We start from the raw sequence: 14786 nt of genomic DNA, 5'->3' as shown, positions 1-14786 counted from the left end.
CTGCACTCTGTCCAGCTTCTTGCTCGGGAGATTATGGTGCCTCCTCACTGTGTTCTTCTGGTTAGCAACGATTACAGTGGAAATACATAATAGAAACATTACAAATATTAGTGTGTGCAAAAAAACCCACTACTGAAAAGAACTGAGAGCACGATCAAGAAGGTGTATCTGCCCTCTCACAGGCCAGCAGCACATCTACTGGGCCATCTACTTGGCCATAGAAACTTCCTGCCAGTTCCTGTTTTTCAGATGCTGATTGTGTGCCCCTGTCCCCACAGCAGCACAGCTACCACAGGGTGAATGATGCCATCCCATATGGTGCTCCACAGCCTAGTGTCACTATGCTCTGTTGGTGTTAGGAATTAAACTTAAAATCAAAACATTCCTGTGTTGCTTTTCCTGTCAGAATTCAAAGATTATGTATTGACACTTGCACTATTAGAAATGCCTTAAAAACATGGGACCGTGGCCCAAACTGAGACATCTGAACTTCACCTTATGGGAGGATTCTTGACAAACAGCCTCTCCGCTGGTTTTGCCTTGGGAAGCATATTCAAGTTGAAGAAATGTAGACTTGTATACCTTTACTCATTGTTGCAAATGTATTATACTAGGAAGTCACTAGATTTTGCTAGATATTTTCCAAAAAACATGGGTTGCTGTGTAAAAATTGAACTTAAAATATTATGTTTAATCATAAAAAAGATGATTATATTTTTCCCAAAGGCTATAAATCTATTCTTGTAGTAGACATTGTGAGAATGGACATTAACAAGGGATTCAGAAAAAGTATTTTTGCTAATAAGACCAGTCTCAGTATTTTCCCCCTCCCACACCAATTTTCAACTCTTTATTTATATTTTCCTTTTGAATTTTATTAGTGCTTTTAATATTTTTTCTTGATCTTTGAATAATAATTTTCTGTGGTTTGGTATATACACAGAGGAACAATATCTTGTTAGCATTATTTCTGTAATAGTTTGCGTAATAGTTTACAAAATAAATATATAAATAAAGATATGTAAAAATCAAAAGATGCTTCATCTTGTTGGTCCTGGAAAGATGGAATTTTTAGATGCTTGTATTTAGATTACTAGATAATGTTTCTATAAATTAAAAATTCCAGAGCGGGTGCTTTAATTAGCTTCACTTAACTTACACATACAAAAGAATTTGAATCTGTGAGAGATTGCCAAGGTTTTGCACTAAATGTTAATTTATTTTAATTTTTTGCTGATTTCAGTTGTTATTATTTTGTTAAATTTAGTTAAAAAGTTTTTCCTATTTCTTCCAGATCCAAGTCAATCAATCAACTTTCACAACAGAATGTAGTGATGAAGTTTGATGGGGGGTGTGTGGACAGAAGACATTGGATTTATCAAGATCTGTGAATCAATCCCTGTATTTGATCATGAAGTTCCTGTCTGACAAATTGTTGGAGAAAAGATAACACAAAATCCTGAATCCGTTTAAAATATTCTTTTATAATCATTATTTTAATCAATATCTTGATTATGTTTCTTAAACAATCTTTCATCCTATTAATGGCAGTCAATCTCAAAGTTTAATAATTTTCTTAGTTTTACCCTTTTTTTAAGAGATTTTAAAATACCATTGCATATCAGATCTTGTTCTGCAAAAGCGATCCACAGCTAAGTGCTACTGGCCTGCTAAATAATTTCATCACTGCTCTTCTATAAGAATTAAAATTTATTATATGTCTTGCTTTAATAGACAGATGAGAGGAAGAAAATTATAAATTGTCTGACACTTGCATGCCATTTAAATGCATATGTAACTCAATACATCAATCTTGACCATTTTGCCTATTACTATTATGGAAAATGCTAGAAAATCTGAAGGGGGAAGGAAGAGCAGAAACTCTTACACAGGCCAAATAAGTGTGTGTTTCAGAAGGGCAGCAGTTTGACCTAATTGTACTGTATATTGATAAAAAGCAAGAATAAAGAACTGTTTTCTCATTAATTTGTGTTTTTAAACCTCAAAACACTTGAAGAGCTATTGGCAAAAAATTTGTGAAACTTTAACACGAGCCAGAATTGCCATCAGGAGGCATGAGGAGATGACAGGTTAATGTCATGTACATTACCATATGCTTGAGTGAAGTTCTGTAGAGCTTTGTCTTCTCAGAGTCTTATGTTCAAATAATTTACTTGGATGAACTTATGCCTGCTCACGTTTGTGTAGCTGACTGACTAATAACTGCTGCTTATATTAGCTGATAGCAAAATGGGGAAATCAGGGCCCAATTTCAATTAAAAGACAGAGAATGTTCTTTGAGACAATGCATTTTATTCTCTTTTAAAAATGCATTATGCCTTCTGTCTCATTTATAGCTGAATGGTCATTTTATTACCAGACAGTTTTAGTACTGTATCACTGATATGTAAATAAGGAATTCAAGTCTCTGAGACTGCTGTTTCTTAGAGGGAATTTTTTATTTTACTCCTTAATAACAAGTTTATAACTTTATTTCTTAAATCTAGGTAATTCACCTTATAAAGACTGGTACTGGTTGAAGGCACTAGAAAGCAGTAATTCAAATGCCACAGTGTTATTTCAAATCACCAAGACCTTTAGTTGTCAATTCTTCACAGAATGTGCAACTGCAGTACTGCACAAAGCAGAGATCAAACTCCTCTTTTTATTGAATTCAATGCTGAAAAGCCAGCTGATCTCAGCAGCAGGAGGTTAGGTATCATCTTTTCCCAGATGGAGGAAGCTGCATAGCTGGAAAGTCAATCTCACACTCTCACATTTAAGAATTTTCTAATTACTTTAGTATTGCAATCAAACAAATTTTGTATGTTAAGATCTGTCTATTAACATGTATACAATTATTTCTTTAAACTAGTATAGCACTATTTAATTCCTGCTTCTGGCTTCATGATTTACTACTTTAATGTAGCTGAAAGCTGTACTTATTGCAGTCCTGTGAAAACTGAAAAGCATGCTTTTTCACATTGTGCTGTCTCATTTCAGGTTTGTCTCATAAGTCAAACTGATGCACCTCTGCAAACAGGGGAGTGTTGCAACAGGAGAGCATCAGTGCTCTTACCAAAAGCAAATTTTTGTTCTGAGGGGTAAAAGGTAGGTACTGTAGTTATTCATAAGGAAATACCTAATTTTGCTATACTTTTATTTAGTTGTACCTCAAGGATCAAAATTTTACTGTATAGGATTCTAGAAAATGAGACCATCAATGTCAATTGTACTAATCAAAGATATTAAACATGACAGCTAAACAAAATTAAAATTCTTTGTTCCCATACAAACTTGATTTCCAAGGTACTGAAGATTAAAATACCTGCAATTAACTGAAGATTCTCATCAAAACCTGGTTTTATGAGTCCAGGAGGTAAACTTTGAGCCACTAAATTATTTGCAGTTCACCTTATTAGAGTATGAATGCCACCAGTTATTCACACACACTGTAAACTACTATGTCCCTTCTTTAATCTATAAAGATCTTGGAACTCTGAGACATGTACTTCTTTTTTAAATTTCTTCTAGTTTTGTGGGCACGTGTTTGTATTTCATCTGTATTAGTGTGTGTTAAATGATATCTTTCACTTCCTGTCTTAAGCACTGTTGGAGTCAGTCCTGGGGGATATGAGTCAGGTGAAGAATAAAGCAAGGACCCTGAATTTTAGGAAAGCAGAACTCCAGTTCTTTGTAAAGTTGTTCAAGAGGACCCCCTGGGAAGCTGCCCTCAGGGACAAGGGAGCAGAACAGAGTGGGAGATCTTTAAGGACATCGTCCAGACTGGCTAAGAGCTTGTGATCTCTAGATCTCCTGATTGCTAGTAAATCAGGAAAGGAAGATGAGACTGGCACAATGAGGCAGTTTGAGCACCCTTCTGGTCAAACTAAAGGGAGAAAAAGAAATGCACAGGCAGAGGAAACAGGGTCAAATGTCATAGGAAGAGTATAGGGACACAGTAGTTGTGTAGGAATGGGAGCAGGAAGGTTTAGGTGGGACTGGAAGTGGCCTTGGCAAGGGACTCAGGGAATAATATGAATGGCTTCTATACATACATCAGGCAAGATTTGCCTCGTGGAGCCATGTTGCCTTGAATTGCCTGCCTATCCTCCGTGTGCCTTAGCACATCTTCTAGGAGAAACTGCTCCATGATGTTTCCATGCACAAGGCAGGTAGCTCACAGGGTCCTCCTTCCTATCCTTTTAAAAAATGGATGCAGTGTGGACTATTTTCCAGTCACTGCTGATTTCACTTGACTGCTGGGACTTTTCACTCATTCATCAATGACATAGACAGTATAGGTGCACACTCTGCAAATTTGCAGATGACACCAAGCTGGGTGATGTGGTTGACATGGCCAAAGGATGGGATGCCATTCAGAGGGACTTGGATAGCTCAAAATGTGGGCTCATGAGGATCTCGTGATGTTCAACAAGGCCAAGTGCAAGGTCTTGCATGTAGGTTGGGGTAATCGCTGGTATTCATACAAAACGGGAGAGAGAAGAAGGGATTGAGAGCAGCCCTGACAAGGAGAGCCTGAGGTTCTGGACATGAGCTGGGGATGTGCACTGGCACCAAGAAAGCCAGCTGTACCCTGGACTGCACCAAAAGAAGAGTGGCCAGCTGGTCAAGGGAGCAGACTTCCTGGAGCAAGTCCTGAGAAGGTCCACAAAGATGACCAGAACACTGGGACGCCTCTCCCAAGGCAAAAGGCTGGAAGAGCTGAGGCTGTTCAGCCTGGAGAAGACCATTTTTGGGGAAGCCCTTCCAACAACCTTTCACTACCTAAATGGGGCTACAAGATAGATGAGGACAGGATTTTTTAGGAGAGCCTGCTGTGACAGGGCACAGTGTAATGGCTTCAAACCAAAAGAGAGAGGATAGATTCAGACTAGATATAGAAAGGTATTTTTTACAAGGAAGTTGGTGAGACAATGGAAAATGTTACCCTGAGAAGTAATGGATACTCTATCCCTGAAAATATTCAAAGTCTAATTGGATGGAGCTTTCTGAGCAACGTGATCCAGCTGATGGTGGGGGGTTGGACTAGATGATTTTTAAAGATCCCTTCCAACCCAAACTATTCTATGATTTACTTGAAAACTTTGAAGTACTGCTGGGTTTTATTAATCTTAGACACATTATATATTTTAAAACTTGCTGCCCTCAGATATGACAGTGTTTCAATACCCTATAAAATCTTTTGAAAAAGGACTTTGTTGTAGTTCAAAGCATGTTATCTATTAAGTATAAATGTAGTGAACTGAAAAGAAAGAACAAATATTTTCAATTAATTTTAATATCATTATGTAGAAGGGCTTAAAAAATCCCATCCTACTGAAAAACTGGGTTTAAATTAAATTACTTCTGCATTTTTCCACAAGCATTACCATTCCTGTCTTGAAATGTCATTATCATTGATGCCAAGTTATTACAGTTCAGGAGTTATGTTTCTACAGATATCACTCCATTCAGTTTTAATGTTATGAGAATGCTTGGTACTCTCATAACTCACATCAACATTAGGAAGGTTCAATTAGCTCTATAGAAATCTATTCTTGAAGTATATTTGGCGAGCAAATAATCTGAAGTTTGGATCTTTGGTTGAGTTGCATTTTGATTTTCCATAAATAATGAAGATTTGAATTCAGCTGTGATCAGCACCCAGTGTCTTGCAAGTTTTTATTTTAGATGGCTTACCATGTCCAACTAAATGAAAATATAAGCAAGGAAACATGGCCCTTTCTCATGCCACTTTCTCTGTAAAATACCTTTTAGCTGAATATTCACACCAATAACTTAAACCTTCATTGTCTTCCATAAGCTCTTTTCCAAAAATGAAAAAAGGGGTAAGAAATAAACAGAATGATCAGAATCATTACTATGAATATCCAACAAAACTGTTGATTCCTGTAAAAACATTTTCAGAGTTATTTGAATGTGTCATACCTGCTATTTGAACACATCAATCCACTGCACAAAGATTGGTCTAAGGGCACTTCAAATACTTACTTCCCTGTAATATCAGAGGAAACACTTGAGGAATACTATTGGAAACCATCTGGCAGCAAATAACTAGGAAAAATTAAAAAGCCTATTTTTGGTCCCGAGTCCACTTTTAATGTCTGCTCTCTGTTCATGTTGTTCACCCAGCTGCCAAGTGGAACAAAATGTACTGCTGCTATTCTGGGTTTCCAAACAGCATGTTTAGGAGGACAGAAAACATAATTCAAGATTCTGCAGCTGAAGGTTTTTGAAAATTTTAAGGCACATAACACTTTAACCTTGTAATAATCTCTCACAGTTTGGTAAAAAAAAAAAAATATTGTTGGGCAAGCCAAAATATTCCTGTTTCTGAACAGAGTTCTGAACAGTTTAAAGTAATTTCAAGGTTGAAAATGAAAGGTTTAATCAGGAAGTTCAAAAGAAAAGACCTAGATAACCCATTAGAGCTTTAGAGAGGATTTAAAGGAGCAATGAGGTTTGTTACAGAACTGGCATCAGTTATTTTACAAGACATCAAACTTAAAGTCTAAGAAAATTTAGGGAAAGTGTATTTTAGGGAAAGAGGTATCTCAGAAGAAACCAGTGTACACTGTTTTGAAATACTGCAAGTTTAGAAATACATAGTCATCTTTCAGATAATGAGCTCTTATGAGGTGTATTTTGAGCTATACATCTTTGCAAGACTCAAACTTCTCTTGTTCGCCATACAGCTCTTGTACTAGTCATCCCAAGAAATACCAAACATCACTAAAACTCAGCCCTTCTATCTGCACTGCAAAGTTCTCAATGAAGAGAAACTAATGAATGTGGATCTTGTTGAACGTTTCTGAGTTCTAACTGAATTATATTAGAATTATATTTATGTAGGTAAACAGAATGGGCTGGGACCATTCTGAAGGCAAGTAGCACGAGACAGAGGCTTTCATGATTAAAGTCTCTCCTGTCCTCTGACTAAGTTGGCTTTGTACCTACTGCCCATCAGGAGTGGACCTTGGCTAGTGCTCTCTAAAGCGGCTCCTTGGCTTTGTCTGTGTAGGGTGAGGTGGCCCAAACCACACCAACATGTCAGAACAACAGTATCACTGTAGATAACCACAGTGCTTGGTCTGGTTTAGTTTTCAAAGTACAGGCTGTGAGTTCCCCTGACTTCAAGACAATGGGAGAGCTCACAAAAGGGAAAAGACCAACCATACAACAGCTGGCAAGAAGCCTGCCCAGATGTGTAGCACTTATCTGAACAGATTAAGCTGCTTTCAGATGCAAGTGCTATTTCAGTACAAGTCAAGTAAAAAGGCTAGGGAACATTCTCATGTACTGGAACTTGATCATTCACTCAGTAAATGAAAAATAATGTCTTATTTTTATGGATACAAGCTAGGCACCCCACTTGGACATTGCAGTTATCAATCCCCAGCTGTCTTTCTTTAGCACCACAGGCACAGTCAAGATGGGTACAAATGCACAGCTTATTTCCCAATCTAATCAGGACTCCCAGACCTGAACTACATAGAGTTCCCTGCAGTGTGCGTGCACCTGTGGCGTTGAAAAGCTGTTACCTCAATAAATCACCAGTAAATTAGTAATGGTTCTGATTATGTTTTTTATTCATTTCAGTTTAATATAATAAAGGCATTATACAAGGCTTTAGGTGGTCTAATATTTAATTATCCACTAAATATGACTAGATTACACCTCATCATCATTTAAATCAGTTCCCAAATCAGGCAAACACCTATTCTCTCTGTTTATGTCCTAACCGCATTCAGTTTTCTCCAGAGTAAAAACGAGGCTGTTGCAGAAGGAAATCTGAAGAAATCTGAACATGCAGGAAATGCTGCAGACAACGTTCAGATGGGTGCATACTTTTCCTTTGTAAAGAGTGGAAAACAGGAGAACATTGCTACCACACACATCATTGGGAGTGAGAAAGTGATAATCTCTCAAGTGACTTGCTTCCAAGCATGTAAGGTTTTACAGGCTATAGATAGTACCTTAAATTTCAGCAGGTCATCTAATGCATCAGATTTCCACAGATATCCTGCTGTGTGAGAGTATCCAAATCCTGAATTTAAATGTCTCTCATGCAAAGGATATTGTACAATCCTGTTATGAAATCACCAAACTAAGGCTAAAGGAAAATTGATTTGCCTCTGAAACTAAAATTCAGGAGAAAAAAAAAACTATAGAAAAGAAAAGAACTTAATGGCAATTAAACTTTTGAGGGATACAGGATATTTTAATGAGCTCTCAAGTTTAAATGTGGTTGGGTTCTCTAGCACTTGATTTTGTCCTCTAGAAAATTTTAGTCTCAAAATGGAAGCATCAGACTATATGATAGTACTTTAGTACTTTTGCTTACAGATTAAATTACTTAGTGTATTACATAGTGTGTAAATTTGATATTTTGATTGTCTGATATTGGTTATAACTGATGCTGTCCTTAGATCTCTAACGAGAATGGGATTATTCCCATTAATGTACAGTAAATAGAAAAAATTTACAAAAGGGAAAATTTCTAGAAAATATTGGGACAAATTTTCTCAGAAGGAAAGTAGACAAATACTGGAGTACCTTGCCCAGAGAAACTATGAATTTTCTTATAGAACATTCCCCTGAGGAACTTTGTCTCATATGGCCTTACTCTGAGAAAAGAAAGCGATCAAGTGGTCTCTAGAGGTTCATTCCAACTTTAAGTAGTCTATGATTCCATAATTTAATTTTTTAAGGTTTTGCTATTATTTTTATGTGATACACTTTATTATTTATATGACATCTGCAGAAATTAAATATAGGTGAAAAATCACAATAAATCAGTAGAGGAAGACCAGCTATAGATACATAATTGTGACTTTTAAAACTTTCTAATGACTTTATTTTGGACTTACACCTAGCTGTGGGACTGTGTTAGACTGACTGGATCATTTGGCAAAGTGGAATCATCAATTATATGAAAGGACATGAATATAAAATAACAAATTTAACTCTCATAGGTTAATGAGGATAGTGCTCTGGGATTCAGTTTTTCTGGAAAGGACCCATGATAACTACACATGTGGTAAATAATTAGGTAATAATGAATTGGCAGGAAAATGATACTGAGACATATAAACAATGAATTACTGAATGTAAGCAGAGCTGCAGAAATGTAATTACTAATGAGATATTAATGCAATATGGAAGAAATTTTTCAAGTAGGACTTGGACAAATTGTAGAGAACTTCAAACGTTATTAAAAGCATGAGTAACCTAAAATTTTCAATCATTTTTGAGGGAAAGCTGAAAAAAAATTATTCATTTTCCTCCAAAAAAAATTTTAATCAGTTTTGCATCGAAAAATGGTTCTGCCTTACAGAACAACATGGTGGAGTGTTTTATGCTATGATCTATCGTACTGCAATTGTCTGCTTTTATATAATTTAAAGGTACAGAAATTCCAGTCCTTATACATTTCTCTGCAAAGGAACAAAGGCTGATTTTATACATTAAAATCTACCAAATAGCAGTAAGGACTTTTTCATTTATATGACTCATTGTCTTCTACTTGGTCAAGTTTTATATAAGTGTTCTGTGCTTAGGCAAAATTCTTTACATTCTAAAATATGTGATCCATTTGAGCAAAACAGAACATAGTAAATGTTTCTGTAAGAGAAGACAATAATTTTAGTGTAACAATACCTTTTTTTCTCTGTTTATAGAGACTGCTAAAATGGTTTGTCCTTTTTCAGACACTGTACTGCAGAATCTTTGAATTAGTCATCTTTTAATGGGGGCAGCACCCATAAGAACAGCAATCAGGAGCAGCAAGTTTCTGTAAACACCTTCAGCACTTAGCTCACATCTGATTTTAGCTTCCCTGTAGGATGGCAGAGCTGCAATGGTTTCATTAGTCAGGACATTGAAATTAGAGCCCATATTTACTTTATTATCTCTGTTTTCTCCACCTCCAGTCAGCATGTCATAAGTACTTCATAAGCCCTCCTGGCTTGTGCCAATCCTTGAGATGCACATGACTGTCTCTATTACCATCCATAAATCCACTATCTGCCTAAACTTGAATTCATTAAACTCACACTTGTAGCTAACCTGTGAGCCTTGCACTGATCTTATTGATATTTAAACAGCACTGTGTGCCTTCACTTTTTCCCCTAGTGCTAGTAAAATTTTTGATTTCAAGCACTATGGCAGGTAAAGTGAAAGCAGTTATTCTAGAGAATCTAAAAGTACTAGAAAATATTCCATTCCCTAATAGATTTCAAAGCAATGTTTTTCTTAAGTTTCAGAAAATCACTGGAAATTCTCAGTAGTGTGTAAATATATTTTAATCTCAATTATTGTTATAAGAATAAGCATATTTACTCAAATCATTGTACAGGTGTTCTTAAATACCCTTTTAAGGCAAAAGATCTTAGTCTCAGAGCATTTGCTTTTTTGATTGACAACCAGTACAACAAGTCCCCCATAGCTGATTTCACATAAAATAAAAGAGCAAAAACTCTTTCCCTGTACTCCCTCTTCCCCACTTCAACTTCCCTTTATTTACACCCTCAGGAGGTGATGGGCAGCTCAGGAGTCTGAGTGCACACAGTGGTTTTGGCTGCTCGTACACAGCAGTTTTCTGTTGCTCTGTTTGTAACAGGGTTTGCTGCTTTATCCCTTCATCTCTTTAACACGGTGGGTCACCCATGGCCACAGTCCCCTAAGGGCTGTTCCAACCTCTTTCAGCATGGAATAGCACCCTAAAAGTGTGTCTCTGGTCTCGTGTGCTCCTCTAACCAACCAGGGTTTTGGTTCCCAATGGTTCCATTCCCTCCACAGCTGTTTCTTTGCTGCACAATGATGCCAACATCCACCAAGAAACAGACAAACCACCTGCACACAATACCACTCCTTCTTTACCTGGAATGAGTGACCATGGGTTTTGAAACAAATGCACCCAGCAAACCAACATCTGGCAATTGCTAGCAGGAAATAGAGATGAGCAATTTCCAGACAAGCCATTGCCCTCCTCAATGTTTCTTGGTGCTGAGGACACAGCAGACCTAACTGTAGAAGGAAAAATATGGCAGGCCACAGCTGCTCAAGTAGCTTCAGTTCATTAGTCCTGTTTCCAATGAATCATCTTATTTAATTGCTTCACATTGAAGTTGCATATTCTTGCTTCTTTTAATAATTTTCAAAACTCTATATTGAGTCATTATAACAACAGAAACCCTTTATGGAAAAATGTGAATACACTATGTTAAGTTTTGAGCTGTTTTTTTCATTGTCCAAGTTATGGATCCTTTAATTCTGCTATGGAGTCCTCTGACACCAAACCAATAATTTCATACCTTTGTGGCTGACAGCTGTTAGCCAGATGCTGAGAAGCATCATCTGATGTAGGTGGAGTGTTTCCTTCTACTAGTGTCATATAAGGGATATATTTGTCAATGAAGTCAGGTAAATCTCTTACCATGCATTTTCCATTTGAAAAAAAAAAGTTCAGAATTGTGTCATTGACATGAAAGCCCAGAACAACAAAATCTGTCCTGGTGTCCAGGTACATTTCATTTGGTCAGATTTCAGGCAGCGAAACATGTTATTTCTTAAATCTTGAGGAAGTTATGTTAAGAGGAATAAATCAGAGAGAAAGCTGCTTCTTTATTTTGAGTAGAAAAATGTGATCTTGACTCATGAAACCTGCTCTTTGGAAAGAGAATATGGCTGAAATTATTAGAGATAAATCCAGTTATAAAACTGTAGATGTAATCTAGTTATCTGTCTTCAGCTTTTAAACCTGATGACTGTTGCTTATACTCCCCTTTCCTTAGGCTCTGACACATCAGTGTTATGCCTAGGGATTGTTTTCACCATGAGGAAATGAGAAAACTTCCAACAATTGAAAGAGTTACTTATTCTGCTCAGAAAAAGGTAAAACACAGAACCCAGCCACCTCTGCACCCTCTCCAACTTCTACTATTTAGAACTTCTCATTTAAAAGGGATCCAAATAGTAATCCTAAATCTATTATATTTATTGTGCCCATCTGGTATAAAGGATTTGTGGCCCATTATGCATCCTATAAGGAAAGCAGGACATCCTCTGCTCTGTGTTGCATGGCTGCTCTCCATGCTTGCACACAACAGCAGGAACTTGGACTCTCCATCTTTCTTCTGGGATTAACCTTCAAATAGCCTTCCCTAATTGCATTATTTTTCTACTGCAGATATTCAAAAATAGTATTTTCTTTCCATAAATGTTCTCTAAAGTATTTTCAGATCTCTCTGTTCTGCTAGTAATCAATAATCACACTAGTATTTTGAAAAGAGTTAAAAAAAGGTTGCAAATATACATTATTAACCTGCTTAAGTATGGAATATGGACTATGTACTGGAACTTGAAGAGATTGTACAGAATTGATCTCCCATGGAATGAAGATTATACATTTAAACAAGTCATCTAGTTTCCACTTCACTGAAAATCGTATTTCACCTGACTTTGCATGTCTATAATGTAGTTATCTCAACTGTGTAGAACATCATAACCTTCCAGTGTGCTTATATGGAAAGAAAAATTCATTCACCTTACTTGCATCTCTGCCTTAGTGTTTGATGAATCGCTTGAAGAAACACCCATTTATCCCTTTTGACTAGACAGGAAGCCTAACTGAAATGCAAATATGTATATATAACAGCAGGATTTGCATTAGGAGAGATGAATCCTGTTTCCATCTCCCTCCAAGTTCAGTAAAGAGAATTACATGCATCCGGAAGGCGATTCATGTGGATATACTTTTTCCATGGAAGAAAGTGTACTCTCTTTACCCTCTGTCTTTCTCCATTACCTTTAAAAAGGATGTGAAAGCAGAGACAAAAACATATGGTTAAAGTTAAATGAGATGAAAACCACTTATGCAGTTATTTTCTAGTTCTCCTGGAACACATCCTCATCATATCCATGTGTGATGAACTTCAGTATATTGTCCATATGCTTCCACATCCATTTGAAATCCTTTTCTTAAAGTACCATCAGAAAGAGATTGAAGAAAATGCAATCCTTTTTCCAGACTGTGACTAAATGGGTGTAAACTAGGAAGGACTAGAGTTTGACTTGATTGTGTCATATGTCATCACTCCAAGTAGAGACTCAAGGTAAATTTGCACAGAAGAAGAATCCAGCACACTGAGTTATGTCTTAAAGGGTCATAATAGAGAGATTATAAGTTATACCTCTAAGTCATGGTGGATTTTTATATTTGGACTCAGTATTTATAGCATTTTTTTCCTTTTTTAATAAAGTTTCAGAGTGGTGACCACTGTAAAATTGACAAATATTAAGAACAAGTCCACTTTCTTTCACTCCCATCACAACCAGTAAGAAAGATCATACAGGCCAATTTTAGTTCTTGGTGACAGCTGTGAAGTCTTACTGAATGCTCAGAAGTGTAACTATGGAAATCATTTGGCATGTAGGATCTTATTTTTTATTTTTAAACTTTTTTACACCTCCCTCTGAAATTGCCATCTCCAGGCTCCTGTTAGGCAGAGGATATACAACTTTTCCAACCTATCATTTCATACCAGTAGTAATGAAGATTGACATGAAAACAGCACAGCTTGTCTATCAGCACCAAACTGAATTTGCAAGGATGTCAGTAAGATTATATAGTTGTGCATCCACATGTATTCAAGGGAATACATATATGTTTAAAATAACATATCCAACATAAATCAATATACTTAAGGTTTCTGTGCAATTTCAGTAAAAGCTCAGGATCAGAGGAGTGAATTTTGAAGCAGAAGTATTTTTTTCTACAAAGATCTCTCCTAACACCAGGCAGTGGATTTATCATTATATCAAAATCACGGAATCATGGAATCATAGAATGCTCTAGGTTGAGATGCACCTAAAAGATCATCCAGTTCCAACCCCCTGCCATGGACAGGAATATCTGCCAGTAACCCAGGCCTCTCAAAGTCCCATCCAACCTGGCCTTGAACACTCTCAGGGGTGGGGCATCCACAGGTTCTGTTCCAGTGCTTCACCACCCTTACAGAAAATAATTTTTCTGACTATTTAATCTAACCTACTCTTGGTTTGAAACCATTCCCCTCTGTCCTGTCACTACATGCTTTTGTAAACAGTCTCTGTCTTCCTTTTTCTTTTTGCAGAAGGCTGTAATTAGTTCCCCTGAACAGACTTGCTAGCCCCTGTTAGCACTGCTTGTCTGTAGCAAGCATGGACAAGAGCAGAGAAGAGGCTATAACTCAGTGGTTCTTTCCACCTGGGACCATTTACAGTGGAGGCTTTGAGTCAGAGGTAAAATATTTTCTTCAAGCTAGTATCTCAAAGACTTCAGCCTTGATACTGTGCAAAAAAATCAAATTACAAGCTGCTAAACTCAGGATTTTTTGATGACAATGTCTGTTTATGAAGTGCTTCAGGTTTGCATTTACATTACCGATTTTACATTACAGATGCTGTCTTTGATCCCCAGTAAGACTAGAGGCATGTAGGAGTCCAGCAGAATAGACTTGGGAGACATTCATCCTAGTAAACTTTTAATATTAAAGGGGCTTAAATCATAGGGCTTAAATATGTATTTTTATTGAGGCTGGGGTGGGGGGGGGGGGGGAGGGAAGTGTTTAAGAGGGTGAATATTAAAAAGCAACATTTATAAACTGCTAAAATAACCACAGAATGTTGTCTTGCCGACCTCATTTTCTGCAATGGCAGAAGCTCTGTTGCTAAGTAATTAATAGAGCCAAAGAAAGAAAGAGGAAAAAAAAAGAGAATCC

General features: G+C 36.9%; 1 long non-coding RNA gene across 2 annotated transcripts in view; it reads left to right on the top strand.

The window, feature by feature from the left end:
* The window catches only part of LOC143693366 (uncharacterized), a 239817-nt gene extending 225252 nt beyond the window's left edge, over window positions 1–14565 (top strand). For both annotated transcript variants that reach the window (XR_013180972.1, XR_013180971.1), the window contains 2 exons: window positions 1295–3111; window positions 14160–14565. This is a non-coding gene — a long non-coding RNA (uncharacterized LOC143693366). The remainder of the gene's footprint in view (window positions 1–1294; window positions 3112–14159) is intronic.
* The last annotated feature ends 221 nt before the right edge of the window (window positions 14566–14786 follow it).

The sequence above is a fragment of the Agelaius phoeniceus genome, chromosome 2, assembly GCF_051311805.1.
Source record: "Agelaius phoeniceus isolate bAgePho1 chromosome 2, bAgePho1.hap1, whole genome shotgun sequence".
In the NCBI taxonomy this organism is placed as follows: Eukaryota; Metazoa; Chordata; class Aves; order Passeriformes; family Icteridae; genus Agelaius; species Agelaius phoeniceus.
The sequence above is the reverse complement of the archived record's forward strand: the minus strand, read 5'-3'. Positions and strand labels throughout refer to the sequence as shown.